Source organism: Pseudorca crassidens, chromosome 9, assembly GCF_039906515.1.
Source record: "Pseudorca crassidens isolate mPseCra1 chromosome 9, mPseCra1.hap1, whole genome shotgun sequence".
In the NCBI taxonomy this organism is placed as follows: Eukaryota; Metazoa; Chordata; class Mammalia; order Artiodactyla; family Delphinidae; genus Pseudorca; species Pseudorca crassidens.
Window position 1 is genome coordinate 76,259,272 of NC_090304.1, and position 25,094 is coordinate 76,284,365.

The 25,094-nt window shown below is 33.6% G+C and overlaps 1 protein-coding gene across 3 annotated transcripts in view; it reads left to right on the top strand.

The window, feature by feature from the left end:
* Positions 1–25,094, top strand: part of CNTN5 (contactin 5) — a 1,387,157-nt gene that overhangs the window by 894,374 nt on the left and 467,689 nt on the right. The window lies entirely within an intron of this gene.

Sequence of the window (25,094 nt, forward strand, 5' to 3'; positions counted from 1 at the left end):
GAACTTTGTGCTAATAATTCATATGTAACTATAATGGCTATGTAATTTGTCACAAAAAGAATTTTTAAGTTAAAATTACACCCTGAAGAATGGAATAATTGATTTTTGTCTGTATAATCTTCATGTATTATGTCTAATTAACCCCAAACCCAGACACCCTATTAAAGGAGTGTGAAGGAGAAAAGGAAAGAATAAAGGAATGATAATGGATTCAGTTTCGAGAACATCGAGTTAGGTATTAGAAAAATCAAAATATTATCTTTTAAAGTATAATTGGCTAAGGAGTTTAGACTGGTACTTTACATACACCAAATATACCAAGATAGGGACCTAATTATACTCCTTTTGTTTTTGAAAATATTATGTGGTGTATCACAGAACCTAATACTTTTCAGTATGTACATTGAAAAAATCCTAATAAACCAAATAAACAACCCTCCTAATTGCTCCTCTCTTCAATAGAGCAGTCTTTTCAAGACAGATACAGCAAATCCAGAAAACACGATGTACTAGTTTTAGTGGCTTATACCTTTCTCTTTGGTCTATACTCTCTAACACAAGTACGCTAATTCTCAATAGCCTGTAGATCAGTTGTTTTTCTCCCAAATCAACAGTGGTGGCAAAATATGCAAAGTTTTCTGTATTATTCAGAACAGAAATCTATTTACTGAAAGATCCTAGATGTCTATATGATTGTGCCTTTCTAGATTTTTGCAAAGACCTGTCACAGCTATCAAATAGTCAATTCCACCTACCGTGAGCAAGTTGGCACCAGCATTTACAGTTCAATGACTAGGCAAGGGAAGCTTTATCTCTCAATCAACCTACCTACCTACTTAATTATCTTATCTATTCCACATCAAGCTGTCCTGAACTTAATTTAGAGCAATATTTGCTTTATTTTTAACTTAAATGTATGGGTAGACAGACATATGCAATCATTGGTAGTGTCTTATTACTCTGCCTTACCCCAACCCCACCCCACCTGACTCACTGCTGTGTTCTGGAGGCCATACGTATGCATAAGAGCCTGTAAGATGCCTGGTTGAAGCAGTCAGTCACTTACATAGGGAAGGCCACTTCTGCCTCAAAATTGCTCCCCTAGATTCCATTATGTCTGTGTTGATGATATAAAAATTAAGTCTGTTAGGCTTAGTTTTATTTTTTGCCAGGTGATATTTGGGAAAAAAATGCAAATACAGGTGATAGAGAAGATAGGATGAAGACAATCAATTTGCTTTCTAGTATACCTGGGTGCGAGCATGGGTGCTAGGAGTCACCCATGCTCTAGGAATCAGGGTAGTTTTATGATTAGGGGGAGAAAATGAGGTAGGATGCTGGGGAGAAAGAAAAGAAGGGGCTTCTGAAAGGAAGTGAGAGCATACAAATGTAAAGCAAGACTACAAACTTGGTGGCAACTTTCCTTTACATCATGATTTTCTATGACCAGCCTCCGAGATAGAGAATGAACTCACTATTTGTTGTTCATAGAATGTCTAAAGGACTTTTGTGGCTACAGGAACTCTGATTACTTTTTATACATTTTGAAGCTGAAATCATTAACTATCTATATCCATCAGCCACTATTTATGCAAAAATTTAAATATGTATTACATAACTAATATTTCAAAACAAGTATATTTAGTAAGTTTAGATAATTATTAAAAGAGATTAAATTAAATATTTAAATCTAATACAAGTCTGTTCAATGTTTTAAATGTTACATAATTAGACAAAATTACAAATTACCAAAATGATTACAAACTTATGAACTCAGTTTACAGTTATTTTATTATATAAATATTTTTACCTTTATATCTTAATTTTATCATGTATTACACAATAATTTTATCAGCTATGGTTTTCTACATTGTGTAGTGCAATTGTGATCTAAAATCAAATAGAAAGGAGGATCATATTACCTAATCCAGAGTAGTTTCTGAGTTATCAACCAATTGAATTCAGGTTGCTCCTTTCAAAGTGAGACTGTTAACAGACTTGACCTCTTTTATAATTTGAACATTATTTTTGTTATATAAATAATACTTTAAATAATAATACTTTAAATAATAATAATAATACTTTAAATCTATAGCTTTTACATAGGTTTTCACCTTTTGAAATATGACATATTTGCCTAAAATAATGTGATTTTAAGACTTAATTGGACAATGTTAAATAGGCATTAAATGTGTCTTCCCTGATTATATTCATAGAAAAAAGTACTGATCTATATTTTATAAATAGGTACATATTTAAATGAAGAATCAAGATATTCATATATTAACAATTCCATACTTATTAAAAGTAATAAAATTTAAATATATCCTACTAGAATTATCTTCCTTTTGTATGAAATTATATATATTATATACACACATGCATCATATTAAACGTTCCAATTTTGAGTATCATTAAAGTTGCATGAGATTTTGCAGATTTACCTTATTCATATACTATATAAATTGTCACAATTTGACTATTGGGAATCCCTGAATGTTAGCTTCTTTGTCCTCTTATTAACCAGAAATATATTTTAAAATATTCTAGCTTTCCTCCAATAACATCTTGATCTTGTGTCCACCCCCCATGTAGATTCAGCTACATTTCGTTGACCGTAATGCATAATGTTATTTATAGAGACTAAAATCTAGGTGTTAGAGGTGCATATAAGATTGATCCAAATAAGTTCTGGTGCTGAGGAGGATGACATTATTGCCAAACCAGTTTAGTAAAAAAAAGATTTTTAAAAACAAAAACTTTTAGGGTCTCAAGTTCATATAAGTAGTTTATATTTATTTAATGCTTACTTCTATGGCAGACAACGTTCTAAGTGTTTTAAAATATGTTAACTCATTTTATCCTCATAACCAACCTATGAAGTATTATGCTGTTAAATGTAAACACATTTTACAGATGACACCTCTTATTTAACTCTAATAGTACTCAGTCTTTTCCTTATATAAATATGTATTATATTCATTTTATGGCATACCCATTTTGTTTTAATTCCTTTCTCAAACAATAATTATATTGTAATCTTTCAAAAAAATCTTTTTATGTTTGCTTCATCAACCATCATTTTATAATCAATATATTAATACCTATGTGTAAAACAAAAATAAATACTGGGATAAAAAATAAGTATATAATCATTCTGCATTTATTCTCATTGTTTAAATTAGTTAATAAATCACTGGCTTAATTTTCCTTATGGAAATTTAAGAGCTTAAGACACATTAAGTCTCCTTCTAGATCTAGAATTTGGGGATTTATAGTACTTTTGGTATGTAATTTTTTTTTCTTACCATATTTTCTCTTTTATTTTTAATAAATGTATTTATTTTTTATTTTTGGCTGTGTTGGGTCTTCATTTCTGTGCGCGGGCTTTCTCTAGTTGCGGCGAGCGGGGGCCACTCTTCATCGCAGTGCGCGGGCCTCTCACTATCGCGGCCTCTCTTGTTGCGGAGCACAGGCTCCAGACGCTCAGGCTCCAGACGCGCAGGCTCAGTAGTGGTGACTCACGTTTCTAGTTGCTCCGCAGCATGTGGGATCTTCCAAGACCAGGGCTCGAACCCGTGTCCCCTGCACTGGCAGGCAGATTCTCAACCACTGCGCCACCAGGGAAGTCCATATTTTCTCTTTTATTATACCTTTTTCTCTTAATTTAAAAAATTTATTAGACAATCTATAGTTAGGACCTGGAAAACTACATTTTCTAAATAATCTTGAGACAGGACATGGATGACTGTGGCTGTTATCAAAAACTGAAACTATCATCGTAGATCCTGGCTTTTGAAGAGAATGGTGATTAGGAAATGAGTGTTGGCACTTTTACCTGCTGATGTAGCAATAATAAAGGACATATCTAATGTATACTAAGTGTAAAACAAATTTAGTTTCTTTAAAGTTTTGTTCCTATTCACTTGTCACTCAACATATGAAGTGTATATTTATATAATAATTATTGTAATTTACTAATATATTTGACGTTAACCTCATTCTAAAGATGATTTATTTGACTTGCCATATAAAATCATACACCATAAAGGATAAATATGTAAATTAGTAAATACAACACCAGGAAAAATGTACATTTCTTCATAAGAGGTCAAGATAGTATAAGCCATATGTCTCATAATTATTATGGTCAAGACACAAATATTTCCTTGGGACTCCCAGTAGTCAGAGAAAAAGGAGAAATACAAACATTTAAAGGATGTTTGTTTGAGAAAAAAATTTTTTCTTGACATTTAATTCTCATAGAAATTTCTCACCTTAGGCTTTATATAGAGATTTTAACATCTCTACATCAACTCAATAGCACGTTTAATTAGCCTGACTTAAAATCAAACCAAATTTTAAAATGTAACTAGAATTTAATCATGAAGCTATTCACTTTGTTCATTTAAAAATCTTTTTTTTTTTTTAAATTTTGATTTGAGCAGCTAATGGATTTGAGCAGCTGCTGCTCCTTTTAACCCACCTCTCACATGTATAAATGTCTACCCATGAGGATCTTTCAATTTAAGCTCTTCCTAAATGAATATTTATAAACATGGCTCAGCTTAGTTAATGTTAATAATATACATTAGCATTAATAAATATATATCTCATAAGGGTGTAGTAAAAATTAATGAGGTGGAGAAGTCATGTCTGTGAACTGATTTTTAAGTTCAGAAAGACATAAATAAACACAAAGTTGGAGTATTATTGCTAGTAATGATTGTTACTGATTATCAATAAGATTATTTTTGACAGAGTATATTTTACTCCTGTAGCTTATGTTCATCATGAGTATAATTTCCTCACCTAGTATAGTGATTTTTCTTCAGTGACAAGCAAGAATACACCATAAAAAACTTTGTCACTCTATTAGCTTATTACCATGCTGATGAGAATTTTGAATTGATAATGTGACACTACACACTTCTCAAACATCCTTCAGAAAGCTAAGGCTCATAACAGTTTCTCCAAAGTTTGGATTTTTAGAAATAATTCATACCAGCAAGTCAAACATAAAATGAATCAAGAATAAAATCTCCTTATGCTGTCTCTTGCTTCAAAAAGATCTTTATATGCCATCCAGTAAATTGATAGTTCATATCTAAATTCAAACATATTGCTTTTCAGGGCATTTAAGATGATGTAGATCCAGAATATTCCATTAGTTTTCCTTGAAGCAGTTGATTAAAATAACCCCCTTAACTCTTTGAGAGATTATATGAGTTTTGTAGACTTTGTATTTAAGCAGTTTAAATCAACCTTTCATTTTCATATAAAACTCAAAAATTACTTCTCTAGTTTTTTCTTAACTTTTTCCCCTAAAGTAAAATTGATCCTAGACTTTAAAATCACATTTTACTAGCATTTAACATCTAATGAAATTATTTGAATAGTTACTAACTCTACAGTATATTCGAAGCTTTATCCCATTAGTCTATGAGGTTTAGTTCATAATAAATTTATTAAATTATTTGAATATTAACCTGAATGAGTCACTCTGACATGGATGATTTTACTAATTATAAAATTATCTGATTTTATTACAGGAGAAGTTATTAGTTTGTAATTTTGTCTTCTATAAACAAAGTAACACTGTTTTACTTTTATAAAACCATTACTCAAAGAATACGGTTTAAGTTTTCCTTTAAAATGACAATTATTCTGATCATAATAGATATGGTACCTGTACCATATACCCCTTGGGTATGGTACCGTATGACCCCTTGACAAACTATAGTATGAATTCTTTGACTGAGATCACAGAAAAAAATTTTAATTAAAAATAGTTTCACATCCTGCCGACTACACCACCCTCTGCTTATGGTGATCCATAGGTACTTCCCTGGGGGACCAGTGGTTGAGCCTTTGTCTTCCAATGCAGGGGGTGCAGGTTCGATCCCTGGTCAGGGAGCTAAGATCCTACATGCTTTGTGGCCAAAAATCCAAAACATAAAACAGAAGCAATATTGTAACAAATTTGATAAAGACTTTAAAAATGGTCCACATCAAAAAAAATCTAAAAATATTTAATTTTATGCTTTAAAGGAAAGTTATGAGTGAATCAAAGTGGAAATCTGTGGCCGATTGTCCTCAAATAATTAATTCTTAATTTTATTTAAAAATTTGCAAGAGTTGTGTTTATTAAAGTTCATCCAAACACATATTTTCATTATTTATGGAAATCATGAATAACTCTGGCCACATGTGAGAGATACAGTGAAATGGCTTGACGTCGGGTACAAGAGCTCCTCTCAGTGATCTCAGTGCTCTGCTTCTAGTTTTTAGAAATTCAGAAAGGCAGTTATTCACTCACATTGTGTGAAGTAACCCAGAAAGACCAGGTTCAGGGAGCATATAAATCCTCTGACCCTTAATGCCCAAGCCCATTTACCTAATTCATTGTTCCCTAATCCTTAGCAGAGTGTCTTTAGAGATCTTTTCCCAGCACAAAAAATCCATGGCATGAAAGTACAATGGAATTTAAATCTCACTACTAGTGCCGCTTTTACTTGATAAAATAGCAGTTCCATCTCAGGACATTCTATAGTCCTGATGAATAGAAAGATACTAATATACAGCAAGAAGCATAAACAAAGGGGCAGATATGAGTCTTTTCTAAATTTATTTCACTCCAAAAAATCTTTTATTGAGGGACAAGTCCAAGTGAATATGTATTACACAGTCTAGCGTTCTCGTAACCTCATTGCCATTTCCACACATGGCTACTCTTCATGTATAACAATAGATGGATGGATAGATACATAGACAAATAGAGATGTGGATGTATAGATTTGTATATGTATGTATGTATATGTCTGTCTGTATGTATGTACATAAATTTAATAACACTAACACAGGAATAAGCAGCAATAGCTATTGAACGCTTAAAAGCCAGGCAAACTGTTAAATGCATTTAATGCATTATCACCCTCTTTCATCTTCCTATCAACCTTATGAGGGAAGTTCTATTTTTGACCTAATTTATAAATGAAAAAAAGTGAAGCTCAGGAATGTCAAGTTATTCTCCCAAAGTCACACAGCTATTAAAAAATAGAACAGCAGCTCCAATTCATATCTAACTTCAAATTTCATACTTATAATCTACCTTGTTCTACCCTACACTGTACTTAACCATACAGTTTTTGTTCAGCATATCTGTAGTTGTTTTACTCATAGAGCATTTACTCAATCTCTACTCTCTCGGGCATTGTTCTAGAAGTCAAGGAGCCCATAATGAGTATCTTCCCTTGACCTACAAGAAAAATTGCCTACTTGGAACTCCTGCCCATCCTTAACATCTCCCTTCTCCACCCTACCCGAGCCCCACTAAAATACCTCTGTATTGTTTTCTGAAATGATATAAAACACAATTATGACCATATTGCCCCTGCATAAATCCCTGATGTTTTACCATAATTAAACAGAAGTTTGTAACTTACCCTTTAAGTACATAAAGGGCAGAGAGAATCAGGGCGTTGCTCTGGAAATGTGTATGCAGACAACTCTGTAGGAAAAGCCAAATTAAGAGGTCATTTTGATAACCTAGGTAAAAAGGATTTGAAGGTCCTGATGTATTGGATATGATAGATATCTGTAGGATGCTCCAAAATGAATGAGAATTTGCAAATGGCTGAATAGAAAGGGGTGGAAATGTAAAAAATATGGAGGAGTTAAAATATCAAAATTCTGAGCTTTGATCAATTCAATTGAGCAATAATAAAGTCACACAGAGAAGAGGAACCAGTTTCTGGCAGAATAAAGTGATTTCAGATGAGCTAGTTTTATTCTGATTTTCAGAAGAAAATACCCAACATTGAAAAATATTAGTTAACCCTCAGGAAAGGCAGGCAGGAACAGAACATATTGAATGAAACCATAGGGATGGTTTATCAAGAGAAATTATATTAGGAAGAAAACAGGACTAAGGATTAACCTTTAGGATTATACACATTTCTCTGATAGATAGTGAAAGATAGAAAGAAAGGAGTTAGTAAAGAAGATAAGAAAAGAATGATCTGAGAGGTGCAGCAGAAACCAATAAAATAGAGTAAAATAGAACTGATATTCAGAATTTTAAGGTAGGAACTGTCATTCATGTCAAATGTTGTAACACTCAGAAAAAACCTTAGGATTTTGAGTCTTTTAAAAATCAATTTTAGTACAGATCGAGACAGAAATCAGAATTGAAGGCATTTAAGTATAAGATATTATAGTGGGTTATGATTTTGACCGTAACAGTAATGAGGATGTTTAACAGAGTTTTGCTGACATGACATGATAGTGAAACATAGTGTTATTTGGTAGTAGAAAGAAGGGAGTCAGTGTAGAGGAAGATGCTGAAAATACAAAATAGAGAGTGTCTAATTAGTGAAACGAATTTCTGCTTTCCAACTAAGGCATAGGTTTCCTTTAGATTTTAATTTTCTTCTAGGGAAATATTATGCCACACAGAAGATACTCAATGTTGTAAATGTATGTGGGACTAGAAAAAAACTTTTTTTTTTTTCAATAAAACACAACTATTATCTCAAGAGAAATAGAAACAACTTTACTACCATCATAACTTTGTAACACTCAGTGGAAGAACCACATGGTAGTTAGGTTTAACTGGTATTTTTCCCATTCCCAAAGAATGTAAAGAAGAGGAACTAAGCGTATAATCCCTAAGCAAGACCAAATAATTAGCTGTGTGCTGCTCAGAAGGGCTCTGCACCTGTGAGTTCATGGTCCTGGTTTCTATATGAGCTTTCTGCAGTGTTTTTATGTCTTTTTTCTTTTTTGTTTTTAGTCAAAATTTAGTAGTTTGGGAAAATTATGGAAGCCCACATGGGTTTCTCGTTATAAATCCTAACAGGCCTACTTGCGTATCTGAAACAAGAGTTTTTCAAACTAAAAGCCTCTTCAACTTATTGCAATAAAGTCTTGTTCAACTGTAAATGATGCTGTATGATCTGTGTTGGATCTCATATTAAAGTATGATAAGCATCTTCCACAACTTTGTTTAGGATATCCTTACACATTGGACATTTAAGCTAGTCTGTAAGTTTGATAAGATTGTATCTCTGAGGTATGTTTATTGGGCTTACAGTCTAAGTTTACACTAAAGTGGGATGAGGATGATTTTTCTATGCCAAGGTTATGTTCTGTCCATTCTGTGGGACTTAAGGGCCAAGCACAGAGTTTTTTGGGTCATGGGAATCACTTCATAAACCATTAAGCCTATCTCTATGGACATATATGTATATATTTATTTGCCTTTCTTTTAAAAAAAATTTAAAATTTCATTTATTTTTGAATTTAAGGTACAATTGATGTATAATATTATATTAGTTTCAAGTGTACAACATCATTCAAAATTTGTATATGTTGTGTACTTATTGGTCACCCCAATAAGTCTAGTTAACCTCTGTCACCTTACATACTTGCAAAAAGCCTTTTTTTGTGTGATGAGAATCTTTAAGTTCTACTCTCTTAGCAACTTTCAAATATTCAATAAGCTATTATTAACTATAGTCACCATGCTGTACATTACATGCCCATGACTTATTTATTTTATAACTGGAAGTTTGTACCTTTTGATCCCCTTTTCCCATTTCACCTATCCCTCACCTTCTGCCTTTGGCAACCACCAATCTGTTCTCTGTATCTGTGAGCTCAGTTTTTGTTTAAAATTCCATATATAAGTGGCATAATAAGCTATTTGTCTTTCCCTGTCTGACTTATTTCATTTAGCACAATGCCCTCAAAGTCCATCCATGTTGTCACAAATGGCAAGACTTCATTAATTTTTATGGCTGAATAATATTCCATTATATATGTACATCATATTTTCTTTATTCATTCTTCCATCAGTGGACAGTTAGGTTGCTTCCATGTCTTGGCTACTGTAAATAATCCTACAATGAACATAGAAGTGCAGATACCTTTTCGGGTTAGTGTTTTTATTTTCTTCAGGTAAATATTAGAAGTGGAATTGCTGGATTATATGATAGTTCTATTTCAGTTTTATTGAGGGCACGTCACACTATTTTCCATAGTGACTACACCAATTTACATTCCCACCAGCAAGGCATTAGTGTTTCCTTTCCTCCACATCCTTGCCAATACTTGTTAGTTCTTATCTTTTTGATAATAACCATTCTAACAGTTGAGAGGTGATATCTTATTGTGCTTTGGATTTGCATTTCCCTGATGATTAGTGATGTTGAGCATCCTTTTATGTCTCTGTTGGCCATCTGTATGTCTTTGAGAAAATGTCTATTCAGATCTGTCCATTGTTCAATTGGATTGTTTGGGATTATTTTGCTATTGAGTTGTATGGGTTTGTGTATATTTTCAACATTAACCCCTTATCAGATATATGATTTGCAAATGTTTTCCCTTATTCAGTAGGTTGCCTTTTCATTTTGTTGATTGTTTCCTTTGATGTGCAGAAGTTTTTTAGTTTGATGTAGTGTCACTCTTCATTTTTGCTTTTGTTGCATTTGCTTCTGGTATCAGATTCAAAAAATCATGACCAAAACTGATGTCAAGGAGCATAGTGTTTATGTTTTCTTCTAGGATTTTTCATGGTGTCAGGTCTTATATTCAAGTCTTTAATCCATTTGGAGTTAGTTGTTGTGAATGGTATATGATAGTGGTCCAGTTTCATTCTTTTGCAAGTAGCTGTCCAGTTTTCCCACTACCATTTATTGAAGATACTGTCCTTTCCCCATTGTACATTCTTGACTCCTTTGTCATAAATGAATTGACCATATATGTCTGGGTTCATTTCTGGGCTCTCTCTTGTGTTCCATTGATCTATGTGTCTCATTTTATGCTGACATTTTCATGTTTAGACAAAAAGTTACTATTCTTTATTTTCTTCACTTTTCCTCCTACCCTCCTAACACTAATATGATAAGCCTGCCCTTCTTCTTAAAACGCTTAAAGTCTTCCCATCCATTCTAGAATAAAGTGCAAACTCCTACAAATGACTACAAGGCCATTTATTATTTAGATTCTGCCTGCGTTTCCAGCTTTCTTTCTAATTCTCAGGCTATACTAAACTATATACAGTGTTCAAAACATTTTATTCTTGTTCATGATATCATATTTTTACTTGTGATATTCACCTTGACTTCTGGGCTATTGTTCAATCACCTCTCTCTCTCTCACTCTCTCTCTCTCTCTCTCTCTCTCTCACATATGCTCCTTCTTGTATTTGTTTCTTGATACATTGCATGGCAACTATTGCTGACAATCATCTTTGGTTCCCAAAAGCCATTCCAAACTTGAGCACACCATTGATTCTACAGGACTGTGAATTCATTGAGGGCAGATTTCATGCCTTATTCATTTTTTTAGATTAATACCCAACTGCTAACATGCAATTTCATAGTCAACACTCAGAGAATGTTTGTCAAATGAGTAAGGGAATTAATGAACACCCTCCAGCACCACAGTGGCCGTTACCCTCAAAAAGAATCCCCTCCTGGGCTTCCCTGGTGGCGCAGTGGTTAAGAATCAGCCTGCCAATGCAGGGTACACGGGTTTCAGCCCTGGTCTGGGAAGATCCCACATGCCGCGGAGCAACTAAGCCCGTGAGGCACAACTACTGAGCCTGCGCGTGTAGAGCCTGTGCTCCACAACATGAGAAGCCACGACAATGAGAAGCCTGCACACCGCGAAGAAGAGTAGGCTCCGCTTGCCGCAACTAGAGAAAGCCCACGCACAGAAACAAAAACCCAACACAGACAAAAATAAATAAATAAATTTATTTTAAAAAATTAAAAAAAAAAGAATCCCCTTCTGAGACTATAAGAATAATTATTTCTTAGGAGATACATACACATTTTCCCTAACATTGCAATAGAGAATCAAAACAAATAAGACAGTTTATGCAGAAACATTTTATAAATTATAAAGGTCTACATAGATTGTAGTTAGTGAGATTATTACTAAATTTAAAATATATATTAATACCTATAAGGGTATTCAGAGATATAATTGATATTAATATCAAAACAGGTACTGATACTCATTTTAAAATTAATAATATCTTTATATACTATTTTGCTTACTATTGGTATTACATTTCATATTTTAATAGATATCTAAGACAATCTAAAGTAGCTCAGAGAAATATTGAAAAGTTGCCCTTTTAAATGTAACTTTACATATGTCCCTGACTGCAGACAGAAGAAAATTCTGACTTTCTTTTCTAAACATGATTCTAGAATTCTAGCAATATTTCTCTATTGATCCTGGTAGCAAAGAAAGTTTTCTAATTATTTCATAGCCTCATTGGGTTGCAAATATAGTGATAGAATTTGTCAACCTAAGCAACAAACCTTGCTCTTAAGTTCTTTGAGAATGTATGTGCAAATGTTACTCTATAGCATTCAGTGACAATGCTAATAATAATAATAATAGCTAAGATTTATTGATTATTCAATCGCAAACAAAAATCCCGTAAGTTAGGCATATCCACATTGTATTGAATGTTAGGAAACTGAAGGAGGTAATTCACTTGACATAGTTAATAAGAGATGAAACTGAAATTCAAGTCTTGTTTTATCTGACTATAGAACCAGATCGTTTAATAAAATAAAAGGAATAATAATCCCCTAATGTTTGTAGAGTTTTGCATGTGATATCACATTGAATCACCTGAACAATACTGAGGTTGTGCTGGGTGGTCTCATGACCTCTAATTTTGAGATCAGAAAATTGAAATGATAAAGGTCATATATCCTACTTGTGGCCATACAGCCCAGATTAAAAATGAACTTCATACATGTGATACAGCCATGTACTTAGGCACATTCATATCATCTTTGCTTTTAGTTTATACTGCAGTGTTTTCACACAAGACCACTCCTTGGTTTATTCTATCCTAGGAGCTTATTTATTCACACTGATTATTCCAAAACAATGCCACACAGAGAACATGAACACCAACTGCTTTTACTCTAATGTTATTGTTTCAATAAATCAAGTGATGTATAATTTCATATTATATTGAGGACTTCATGTTGGTTTTTATTAATGTCCAGGTGAAACTCAAAATAGCCCTAATTATAAGAGAGGTAAAAAAATTGTATTCACTCACTTCTACTATCAATATTATCAGGTCACATTTGATCAGAAGATACATGGAGACCATGGAGATTTCAGTAATGTGGTCTAGGGCTTACCTTCTAAAATAAGCCTAATTCAGCTTACTGCAATTGTATGCACCTTAGAAGGCCTAGCCTTAGAAATTTGGGATATACAGATATTCTACTTTAGTTCAAACTGTTTTCTAGCACCTGAAGTTTATAGCTACTGTTACTAGGCCTAAAGTAAAATCAGTTGAATAACTAGCAATAGCAATATGTATTTTTCTACTTTCAAAATTAGTTTTAGATGCAAGCTTTAACTGCAGTCAAAATTTTATGATTTGAGTTTTCATATTTTAGAAGTACTAGTAATATAAAATCTATAACATAATTTAGTTACATACAATGCATTTTCCCTAACATAATCTGGACGGCACTGTAAATATGGATAAGGCTAAATGAGCATTTAAATATAAAGCATAAAAATTAACTGTCAACCTAATCTTGTTTACCTTTACAACCCTGACACTTCTTCATCATTTTGAATAATGAGATTTTCTTTGATGTTGCCAAATATATTTCAGCATAAATAGCTCAGGACAAATAAAATATTTCAATACATACATTTTTTTACATGGTCTTGTTGAACTAGAAATACTTGTCCTTGCCCAGGATCCATTGAAACTCCTCTGCCACAAAATGATATCCTTCATCTTTGCTTATAACAGATGTTATTTTTTACCCCTGGCCTCTGCCATGGAGACAAATTATCATCTCTCTATAAAACTACAAAACAGAATTGCTTTTCCTTATTCATAGATTATGCAGACTTTGTAGGCATATCTCATTCTCAACATTTACAACCTTGCACAAGGAGAAAAGAAAGAACAAAAAAACTCATGTTTTTAACACATTTTAACACAACCCTGTACTAAATTTTAACTTTCCTAATTATCTTTCTTTTAAAATGAAATTTAAAATATATTTCATTATTTAGTTTAGAAAATAATTATTGATTAATTGTTAATCATATATAACTAGTAAATGAGTCACTAGTAAATGGCAGTGATAGAAAAAACACAGGGGCAGACAGATGATTCAAATCCTTTAAAACGATTTTAGAGAAAAGCAGCTCAATGGGCATTCTACTCTTACACAAATATAATAGCTTGTTAGAGAAATTTTCACCCTCTAAGACCTAATTTAGCAAATGAGCTGTTTTTTCTCAATAGCATAATAAAGGCATGTAACCTGGTGATTCAATTTACCTTAATGCTGATGAATGCTAAATGTTGATGTGCAGATATGTGTGTTTGGTTAAGAAGTGGTTTTGCTTACACTAAAAAGACTGAATACTCATCAAGGCCATAAAATTGTACTACTTTATTATAAAGTATTAATCATAATAAAAATTAGCAATCAACATTAGCATAAGAAAGACAATTGAGGGTTAGGTTAGCTGGGGGCCCTTTGTTGTGTTTGAGATATATCTATCCTTTTACGACTGCTCTCCTAGAAAAGGATAAGGTAGAAAGTCTGTTAGTTGTTTTTTCTTTCATCAGAGTGGAGCCTTATACAATGAGAGAGATGGGATAAAGCAGCTTCTTTGCTCTGCTTAGAAGGACTAAGTCAGTGAGTGCAGTTACAGGGTTGGAAGTGGAGAAACTGAGTAAGTAGAGTTATGGAAAACATGGAGGAGAGATTTTCAAGGGTTTGTTAACCACATCAAATTCCATTGAGTTATTTGCAGGTAAAATGGGCAAAGTAACTGCATCTGTCAATTAAGGGAACACTGTTGAATATAAGGACAGTACTTCCATCACAGGAGTGAGGTAGAAGTTAGTATATGGGATGTCAAGAAGTGAGCATATGGTAAGAAATTGGACACAAACATTTGCTTCTTTAAAAGTTAGGCAGTGGGGGCTTCCCTGGTAGCGCAGTGGTTGAGAGTCCTCCTGCCGATGCAGGGAACACGGGTTCGTGCCCCGGTTCGGGAAGATCCCACATGCCGCGGAGCGGCTGGGCCCGTCAGCCATGGCTGCTGAGCCTGCGCGTCCGGAGCCTGTGCTCCGCAACGGGAGAGGCCACAACAGTGAGAGGCCCACGTACCGCAAAAGAAAAAAAAAAGTTAGGCAGTGGATGGATAGTGGAATTTACAATGATAAGAGGGTCGGAAGGTACACATAGTAAATCCTATATTCTACTGAAAAAAAATAATTTGAAATGGCTTTTATTCCTCGACAGTAAAATGCACGGGTGTTCTTCTAGCTTCATCTTTCTCTTCCTTTTACATCCAATTAATTTTAACAACATCAGAGTCTCCTGACCATATCTAAATTGAGCATTTATTCCTGAAATAGGCTTTCAGTGTCAGTACTGTACAGAGGATAGGTCCTTCTTTGAATTATACTCATATGCCAATGCCAAAATTTACAAACATTTCATCTTCATCCCATTTGAGGCTTACTAAAATATCCCTGATAGCTCAAAATTTTATCTTTGCAGAGAGAGCCACAGTAGAAATGCTGGTTGTGATTTGATTTACCAACTGCCTGACAATGTCACTTACAGCCCTACCCTCACATTTCTTTTGATTTGATGCTCAGATAGCTTAACAGCACTTAATCCCTAGATGAGCATTTCACCTATATGTGCCTCATTAGTTGGAGAGAATTTACTTTTACATAACACATTCTTTAAAGTCATTGCTGCCTACCTCATTTCTTATTCAGTATCTGTTTTCTTTGTTCTGTCCCTATTTTGTCCCTATTCTGTCCCTGTCCTGTTTTTCACTATGTGTAGGTATTCCCAAGTTTTGGGCAACTTCATCTCTATCTCTTTCAATCTCTCTCTCTCTCTCTCTCCCCCATCTCCATAAACTACCTCAGACACTGTCTCTTTTTTAACTATTTTCCTTATGCAGGATAAATTCATATCTCCTAAATCCATGTCTTTATTTTTGACTTTATTTCTAATATCTAGTACTACATCATTTATTGAATATCTCATTCAGCATCATAATTCTAATTCACCCTCTTTTCTATAAAAATCTTCTAGGCTATGAATTTCCCTATTGTAAATTGTACCAATGATGACAAATTAGAAAACTTGAGACCATCTCTGATTGCCCCTCCTCATTATCCTTTATCCCCATAGCCAATCAATTTCCAAGTAACTGTCACACATTGATCATTTTCTTACCAAAGTGCAACCACCCTAGTTGAAGTCTTTAATGTACTTTTTACCTGGACTATTGTGGTAGCTTCCTGATTCATTTTGTCATCTCCATCCTCTCAAATCACCCCTTGTGTTCCTACCTCAATTCTTATCAAGACTCCCCTCTGCTGCTACCATCAATGTTCCACTGAGTCCTAAAATAAAAATTAAAAGCCACCACATCTGGACTCAGGCAATCTTTCTCAGGCACTTTTGTACATATTTGCTATTTTACTGCAGGGAATCTGTAATATCCCTTCTTCTCTTTGCTTCATACAGTTATGCTGACCTGGAGTGCCTTCTTATTTCTTGATTATTGACTTTTCAACTCTCCTTCAAGTTATAAACTACATGTTATGTTTTCCAAAAAGTTTTTTCCTGATTCTTCCCAGAGTGCAGTGACCTCTCTACAATGACAGATTCTTTGTACTCTGTTTATGTGACTTGAGGTCCAAAAATCTGGGTTCAAATACAAACTCCTAGCAGAAAAACTTGGGGAAAGTTACAGATTGTTTTCTCATGTGTAAAATAGGAAAAAAATCACAGACTATGGTTTTGATGTCACAAAGCCTCATTAGGGTCTTGTTATCTTTTTTGCTTAGAATGCTCATTCTCTGGATCTTCCCAAATCTCCCTCTTTCTCAGCTCTGATGATATTTTCCTCAACGAAGCTTACTCTGAACTCTGTAACTGATTAATTTTAAAAATATACTTATTTTCCATTATGACATTAGTGTGTCATTTGCCTCGAAGTTTCTGGAATTGCATATCACATCAATACGTTAGCAAACTAATGAAAAAAGGCAAAAGAATCTCATCTGTGTTTATTATACAATGATTCACATGGGAAAGTGTACACTCTTCTCTTGAAGCAGTTTCATACACCACAATTTTTGTTTGTCTCCACTGAGACATAAATGCTTCAAATATTGTGAGAATATATGTGAATCTTTAAGAATAAACACAATCATTGGAATAAAATAAATATACATCAAGTTAATAGGAGAATACCAGTTACAACAAGTGGAATCAGCTTCCTCTACCTTGGTTTGTACAACAAATCTTAGTAAAATCAATTTTGTGCCAGGTATTGCAGTAGGCGTCCTTCCATCTCTTTATTGGTCTTCAGATGTCCCTTTTACTTTTATACCCTCTCTGTACTCTTCTCACCTCTGTCCTTCAGTAGTATATTATACCTTGTTGTATTGTTGCAATTTTCATATGGACTATTATATATTTTCACTATAAGAATACGAATACCTAAAAGGTTGAGACAATATCTTTGAATCCTTAAGAATAAAAACTGTCACTAGGACATAATAAACATATACTGGATTAACAAAAAAATGCAAGGTACTAGAAGAAGAATTCAAATAACCTCTCTATATATTGAAGAAGTGAAAATTATAGTAATATAGTCTCTAAACAAATTATTTCATTTTACCAGGAGAAAATTTTTGACTTAGAGGTTTATAATTATAACCATATTTATATATCAAAATGAATATAATCTGATATAAAATATTTGAGAAATGATGTGTAAATATAATTTAATATAAGTAATTGAGAAAATATGTATTTTAAGTGATCTGAATAATAATTTACAATGAAAGGAAGTCTTTTATAGCCCATTAATTAACAGCAATGTGTGATTTGTTTAGTTTATTGCATTTTCCACAACTCATTAAATCTGGGCTTATATGTAGTTGTAGCTCACTTTGGTTTCACTTGTTTTAATTATTTTTTGATCATTTAAGACAATAGCCATATGGATTCAAGGTTTGATGTTTTTTTCCCTGCACCATAACATAGTGGAACTATTATTGTTCTTATTTATATATTTATTAAAATGCAATAGTTTTTCTTGAGAATTTGCTACTGGTTTTCACATTACAGTGAACTATGAACTATGGTTCAGTAGTTTCACACATTAGCAGCATCTAAGAATATATGAGGGTGGATATTCTAGCTTTGGGAATGTTCTGACAATATAATTTTTATTAAAAAGCAACGTGATCTCACAGACTATTTGGGTGGTTTCCAAGTGGCTTGTTATTAGTGGTCTTGCTCTGAAGTGTACTTCTGAGGATAGAAAACCAATAAACTGTTCTTTTTTCAGGAACTCAAAAAATTTAGGGACTTGCACAGCTCAACAATTTCCTTTGCACATTTTGTAAGGGTAGTGGTTCCTTCTCCTGGGTTATTAGTATTTGCTCCATTTAAAGTAAAATCTTATCATTTATTAATTACCTACATTGTGCCTGGCACATTATTAGGTGTTTAACATATATAATTTTAATTCTCAGTATGACTCTGCAAGAAAGCTATTTTTATTATATAGATAATATGCTACTGAGAAAATTGAGGCTCAAAGAAGTCTAGGTTGTTTTCCATGGTGTTTAAAGTCTCCTTCAAACTCAGGGTACCTGTCATCCTGGTGGATTTAAGTTTCTTGGACACTTGGCCCTGATACATACGTCTTGTGCCTCATAACCCCTCAATACCACCATCAGAGCTGAAGTTCAGGAGCTAGTACTAAAATGAGTCAATTTTCTATTTTTCTGTGAATCAGAATCAGGACTTTCAATTTGCTGCCATGGTCATTTGTAGGGGGTCTTACCAGTTGGATTCAGCCCATGGGTACTAAGGCCAGGTTGTATTTCAGCCGCTTGGGCTCCCCTCCACTGTGGACATGTCTCTTCCCCCAGTGGCACATGGTAGTGCAGCTTTTATCAGCCCCCACCACAGCTTCCTGTAGCATCTGTGTAAAGGAATGTGGTTGCCTGGTGGGACAGAAATTCACAGATCACTGGGAATTGTGCAGATATTTGGGGGCTTTTACAATTTTACATGGGTAGAAACCACATAAGGCAATGCAATTGCCACATAGAACATATTGAAGAGGGCTCCAATCCCAAAGGTCATACAGATATTTAGAAGTAAATCTGGGATTCCACCCCTGATCTTGGTGACTCCAAAGCTTATGTCCTTTCAACTAATTCCCTCTTCTAAAAACAATTCAATACACGTCTTCCATCTTGCAGTCAGGATCACCGTTTTCTAAATCCAAGAGCTATGAAAAGATACTGCCCTCTTGTCTTTCCCACCCTTAATACACTTTTGCTTTTAGCATGGTGAGGAAGCAGCATAAGGGTGGGGTTTTAAATAAACATGCTTTTATTGAGCACCGCCTATGTGCCAGCGTCATATTTGTTGCTGCTATGGAGAACTGGTGTATTGGTTTTCTTTTTCTGCTGTGACAAATGACCACAAATTTAGTGGCTTAAATAGCACACATTCATTATCTTTCAGTTCTGTAGGGTAGTCCAACATGGGTCTCAGTGAGCTAAAATCAAGCACTGGCAGGGCTGCATTCCTTTCTGGGAGACCTAAGGAACTATCAGTTACCTTGTTTGTTCCAGTTTCTAGAGGCTACCTAAATTTCTTATCTTGTGACCCCTTTCCTCCCCCTTCAAAGCCAGCTGCACAGCATCTCTCTGACTGCTTGGGGCATCACCTCTGAATCTCTGCTTCTGCCTTCTTTCTCTACTTATCAGATCACATTTGATTACATTGCGCCCACCTGGTTAACCCAGGAGACTCTCCTTATTTTAGGGTCAGCTGATGAGCAACCTAATTACATGTACAACTTTAATTCCCTTTTCCATGTAACCTAACATATTCAAAAATTCCAGGGTTCACATAAAGATAAATTTGGGGGAATATTATTCTGCCTACCACATGGAGAAAGAGGAAAGCACCCAAGATACACCAGACATGGTATACAAGATAACATTCAAGAAGTGTACGTGAAACAGAGAACAAAGCATCGTGTAAGAAGTCATAGCTAAAGTCAACAGTTAGTGAAAATTTATTATATACCAGGTACTCTGCTCAGTGCTTTTCATACAGTGTTTAACTTTACAAAACAACTTTTAAAGGCAAGAAATACTGATCCTATTTTGATAAAGATAAACAGACTTAGCTTGCCCAGGTTCTCCCAGATAATAAGTATTGAAATGAGATTTAAATTTAGGTTTCTAATTTCAAAGTCTGTGCTCCAATTTATAGAATATTCATATCATGCAGCAGGATTTATAGCAAGATGATTCCAAGTCAATACACAGTGCTGAAAAATGCACTTAATATGTAGTTTGCAGAAAAACAGTGAAGGCCAGCTAAAAAGGATGAAGATAAAGTAGTCATCACAGGAAGTGATAAGTGGCACAATATGAGGTGGAGAAGGAGATCAATTGTCCTGGGGCATGTGATTGTTTGTGCTGGGGAACCAGGGAGATAAATATTCATAGGACAAACAATGGGGATTTGGGCTGTTCTGAAATCTCTTGAGCACACACTTGAACTGACAAACAAGAGGGGACACATTTAGCTCTTAAATAAGTGAGAAACATGATGAGATCATGTTTTAGGGACTTTAGTTTGAACAATACGAAGGATGATCAGGAAAGAAGAGCAGAGTAAAAATAGAGTTAAAAATGCCAACAAGCGGTTGTGGTGATTTCAACACTAAATGACAAGGGACTTTCAGAGCAAGGGTCCGGTGACCAATAATCACCCTACAACAGCCTCTTTATTGAGCATGACTTTATTTATCTACACAACATCTCAAACTTAATATTTTGGAAACTTATTTTGAAAACTCTTATTTTAACTGATAAAACATTGTTTCAAGGAAATTTAAGAGGTTAATTTTCTTCATAATTTTCTCTAGGTTTAGGCCTTTAAATGTTTACAAAGTATTTCCACATACATTTTCATATCTGGGCCTGTGAATTCAATGAAGTGCAGTGTGTCATAGAGGTTATAGAGTGATAATTGAAACTGAGAAATTGATTAGTCAAAATCCAGTGATGATTTCAATCCTGACTTATTGCAAAGACCTTGCTCTTTCTTCTACAGATGTTGGATAGTAGATAAATACAAATTTTTAAAATTTAAATATTAGTATATCTTACATGAGAGAGATCCTGAATTTTATTTCTTTCTTATGAAACGGGCATAATCTTAAACTGTGATTCTTCACATAAGAACTTTAGCAAGTCTAAAAATTACCTCTTCAACCATCTACTCCTTAAATCTCTTTTCCATCTGCCAAAATTGCTATCTTATTCTCTTCCTCAGAACAGAAATATTTATTATAAATACACAGCTGAAATCTACTCATTTCTTCAAACTACACACCAGAAAACAAGATTAGCAGCTGCAACTTCCTGACAGGGCAAAACGTGAGGTATTAATAATACATAATCAATTGATCTGGATAGAGCAGAGCGGAGCTTAGACTATGTCTCCTTGATTTTCATAGAATTTATCTCTATTCAGTTTTCTTCTGCATTTAAGCTATTAAATTCAGATCTATGTGGCAAAGATGATTAGAAAAGTGTAACTACTCCCTTAGGGATCTATTTTTAAATGTCACAATTAAAATTTTCCAGAAAGTTTCAAGTAATTTTAGCCTCCGGGCTGATGCAAAATATTGAGCAGTGCTGTTAGCTTCAGGATGCTATCTGGAAATGGAAATGCTGATTTACCCTCACCCCCTGCCATGCTACCTAATTGGAAGACAGCACTCTCAGTGGTAGATACGCTAATAAGTGATTTTGCCAGTGGAACTGGGAATGGCATAGTAAATGGCTTTGTAGCAGGAAGGGGAGAGGTGGAATTTTTTTGTTCCCAACAGAGAGTGAAAAGTATAATCATTCAACCTCCAAGTTCATAATTCATCTGTGAGAGGTAACCTTACTCTTCCAATCCTTACTGCTTACCCCCAGCCAAAGACCTTCAATATGTGTTTGACAACAATTATTAAATCTGTATAATAGAAAGGACACTTTTCTTTTAGAGGAAGCTACCTTGGGATATTATTAATGTAATTTGAATGTTTTAAATGTTAACTAGATATGATAAAATATGGCTAAACTGATAAAAGAACAGAATTTATTCATGGCAAAATCAGAGATATATTTATTGTTACTTTGTAACCAATCAGACTAATACTGTTAATCACCAGGTTTAGTCAGAAGTGAACATGCTACCATCAAGTGTTTAGGCATAGATCTCTGGGTCAGAAAATTGAATTTAAATTTCAAGTGGCAATTTTTCTCCCAGCCTTTTTTCGGTAATTAAACAAATGGGAAGCTCCTTTCAGGACAAAAAAAAAAAAAAAAAAAAGATGATTCTACCAAACCTTTCATACTTATTCCCTGTAAGTATAGAAACAGGAGTGACTTACCTGTTAACCTCCTATACTTTTAGAAGAGATTCAATGACTTTATTATATTCGACAAGGCTTACCTGGTTTCTCAAACTTGTCAGTGTCATAGCAATAACATAAATTTGAAGTGAATGTATTTGGAACGATTATTTAGGTTCTTAATGGCCAACTGCATTATTTCTTTAGGAACTGACCTAACTCTAGTTATAACTAGCCTAGATTGTCTTTAAAACATGGGAACACAGGTTATAAAGCCTAATTTCTTTGTACGTAGTAATTTACTAGCAACAGGAACAAAGCAACCTTAAAACTACTGAGTATAAGAAGCTACCAAAGAATTTTTAAATTATATGCCATTAATATTAATTCCTTGAGAACAGAACAAAAGAGAATATACTCTCTAAACATTAAATAATAGGTTCAAATTCTTAAAGAAAATATAAGTAAAAAGGAGAATAGTTTTCAGTTTATAGAACACTGTTAACCTACTGAATTTGTAACTACTAGAGATTTTAAAAATCACACATCTTCAATTCCTTAATGAGCAGTGTAGATTGATTAAAATACAGACCCTGACTAATAAAATCATTATTCAGATGATCTTAACATTAGCCAGCCTGGATCTGGATTGCTTAAATTACAAATAATTGCTGGACTTAATTGCTATTAACTTAGAAAAAGATTTTCTTCTTTCAAAATTGATCATCAGCCTGGTGTTAAGAGCTGGAATTTTGATCTTGGTGCAACAAATACAGAGGTGTTTCTATCATAGCCACAACTATCCATCATGAGCTTAATGTTAAGCACTGGAAAAGATGTTTCATACACATTTATGGTCTAGAAAAAAAAAGAAGACATATACACAAAGTTGAGGGGAGAGGAAATACAATAAAACTTTTGTGGATTTATTACCTTTTTTTTTTTTCTGTCTAGGACAGCTTTTGATATTTCCACCAATGGAAAAAAAACACCCGGAAAAAATTGCCATTGAAATTTAGCGTTGATTTTCTCATTAAGAGATCTATGTCTACATATCTGATGTTTACTTCTGAATAAACCTAGTGATTGAAATTATTAGTTTTGTTGGCTTACACATTAACATAATAGTTATATTTCTGATCTTGCCTTGATGTGTAAATACCATTCTTTATATATTTAATATAAAAATAATATTACTATGAAAAATGGCATAATATCATTAAATAAATTACTTAATGTGTGATTTAATTAACTAATGAAAGATACATAGTACTTAGAGACAAACTTGAAACAGTAGTTACACACAGTAAGATAGGACAACATTTTAAAGGACATACTTGTGAGTACTGTCTTTTTTTAATTCTCATTAGCCTGTCATCTGCATAGTCACAAAAGTCTCCACTCGTCTATATAGTAAGTGATTTTATTATTTACCAAAAAACCCCAAAAACTGATAGACAAATACACTGTGGAATGAAAAAATAACTTGAAATTTTGCTTTTATTTCTCTGCTTTAATGTAAATATGTTTGCTGACTGGTTTCATCTATCTGAGTTATTTTTCATTTGCAATAAAACTATTATAGTATGCGTTTGATTTATAAATTTCTATTCTGATTTCAAAGGCACAACATGTAATAAAAATATATAAAACAAATAGAGCCATGACCTGTAATATTAAAATATTAAACACCTATTTGAAAGGAAGTTTCTTGCCTCATGCTCTAAGGACAGCTGGGTTTGCTAAACAATTGTAAGTAAAATATATCACAACTGAAGATACCTTATAGAATTAAAAATAAGTCCTGCCCTTCAGCTCTCTGAAGATGAGATCTCTAAACTGTTATCAGTAGATCTCATTTTGTGAAAGAGCGGAGGTAATTCATAGGGTCGGTGGGCTTTCTGGTGGAATCATGATTTTTGGTTACATATAGTCTTCTACTAATAAACAAGTTGGGTCTTGAACAAGTATATACCCCAGGTAACATTCAGTATACAAGTAACATGTACCAGTTTCTCAAAACATTCAACTTAAAGTCTTATTTCTGCTTTTATGTCTGTCATATGACTCTTACAAACAATCTTAATACTGTGCCCTTTTTAAAATTATCACATATTTGAGATTAAAGATTTTCATAAAACACCTAAAAAAGGAGAGTAATCAAAAATAACAAACCATATACTAAGGAACAATATAGTCTGGCTTAATAGCATATTTTGGTAGTATGTTATATAAATTTGATATTCTATTTTATTTTTAAACCTATAAAATAAAATACAGACACAAAAGACAACAAAGAACATTATAACTTAATGAGTTATTATAAAGTGAATTCCCTTGTAACTATCACCCAGAACAAGAACTAGAACTTTGTGATTCCAGAAGCTGTGCCTCATACCAGTTTCAAACCTCTCTCTCTGTACACATAAAAAAAAAAATTATGAAATGTTTACTTCCTTGAGTTACTTTAGTTTTATCACCCATGTATTTATCCCTATAGCTGGGTTTTGCATATCTTTAAAGAAGATATGTCTTTTTAGTTCTCTTTTCATCCTTTTCCTTTACTTACAACTCAG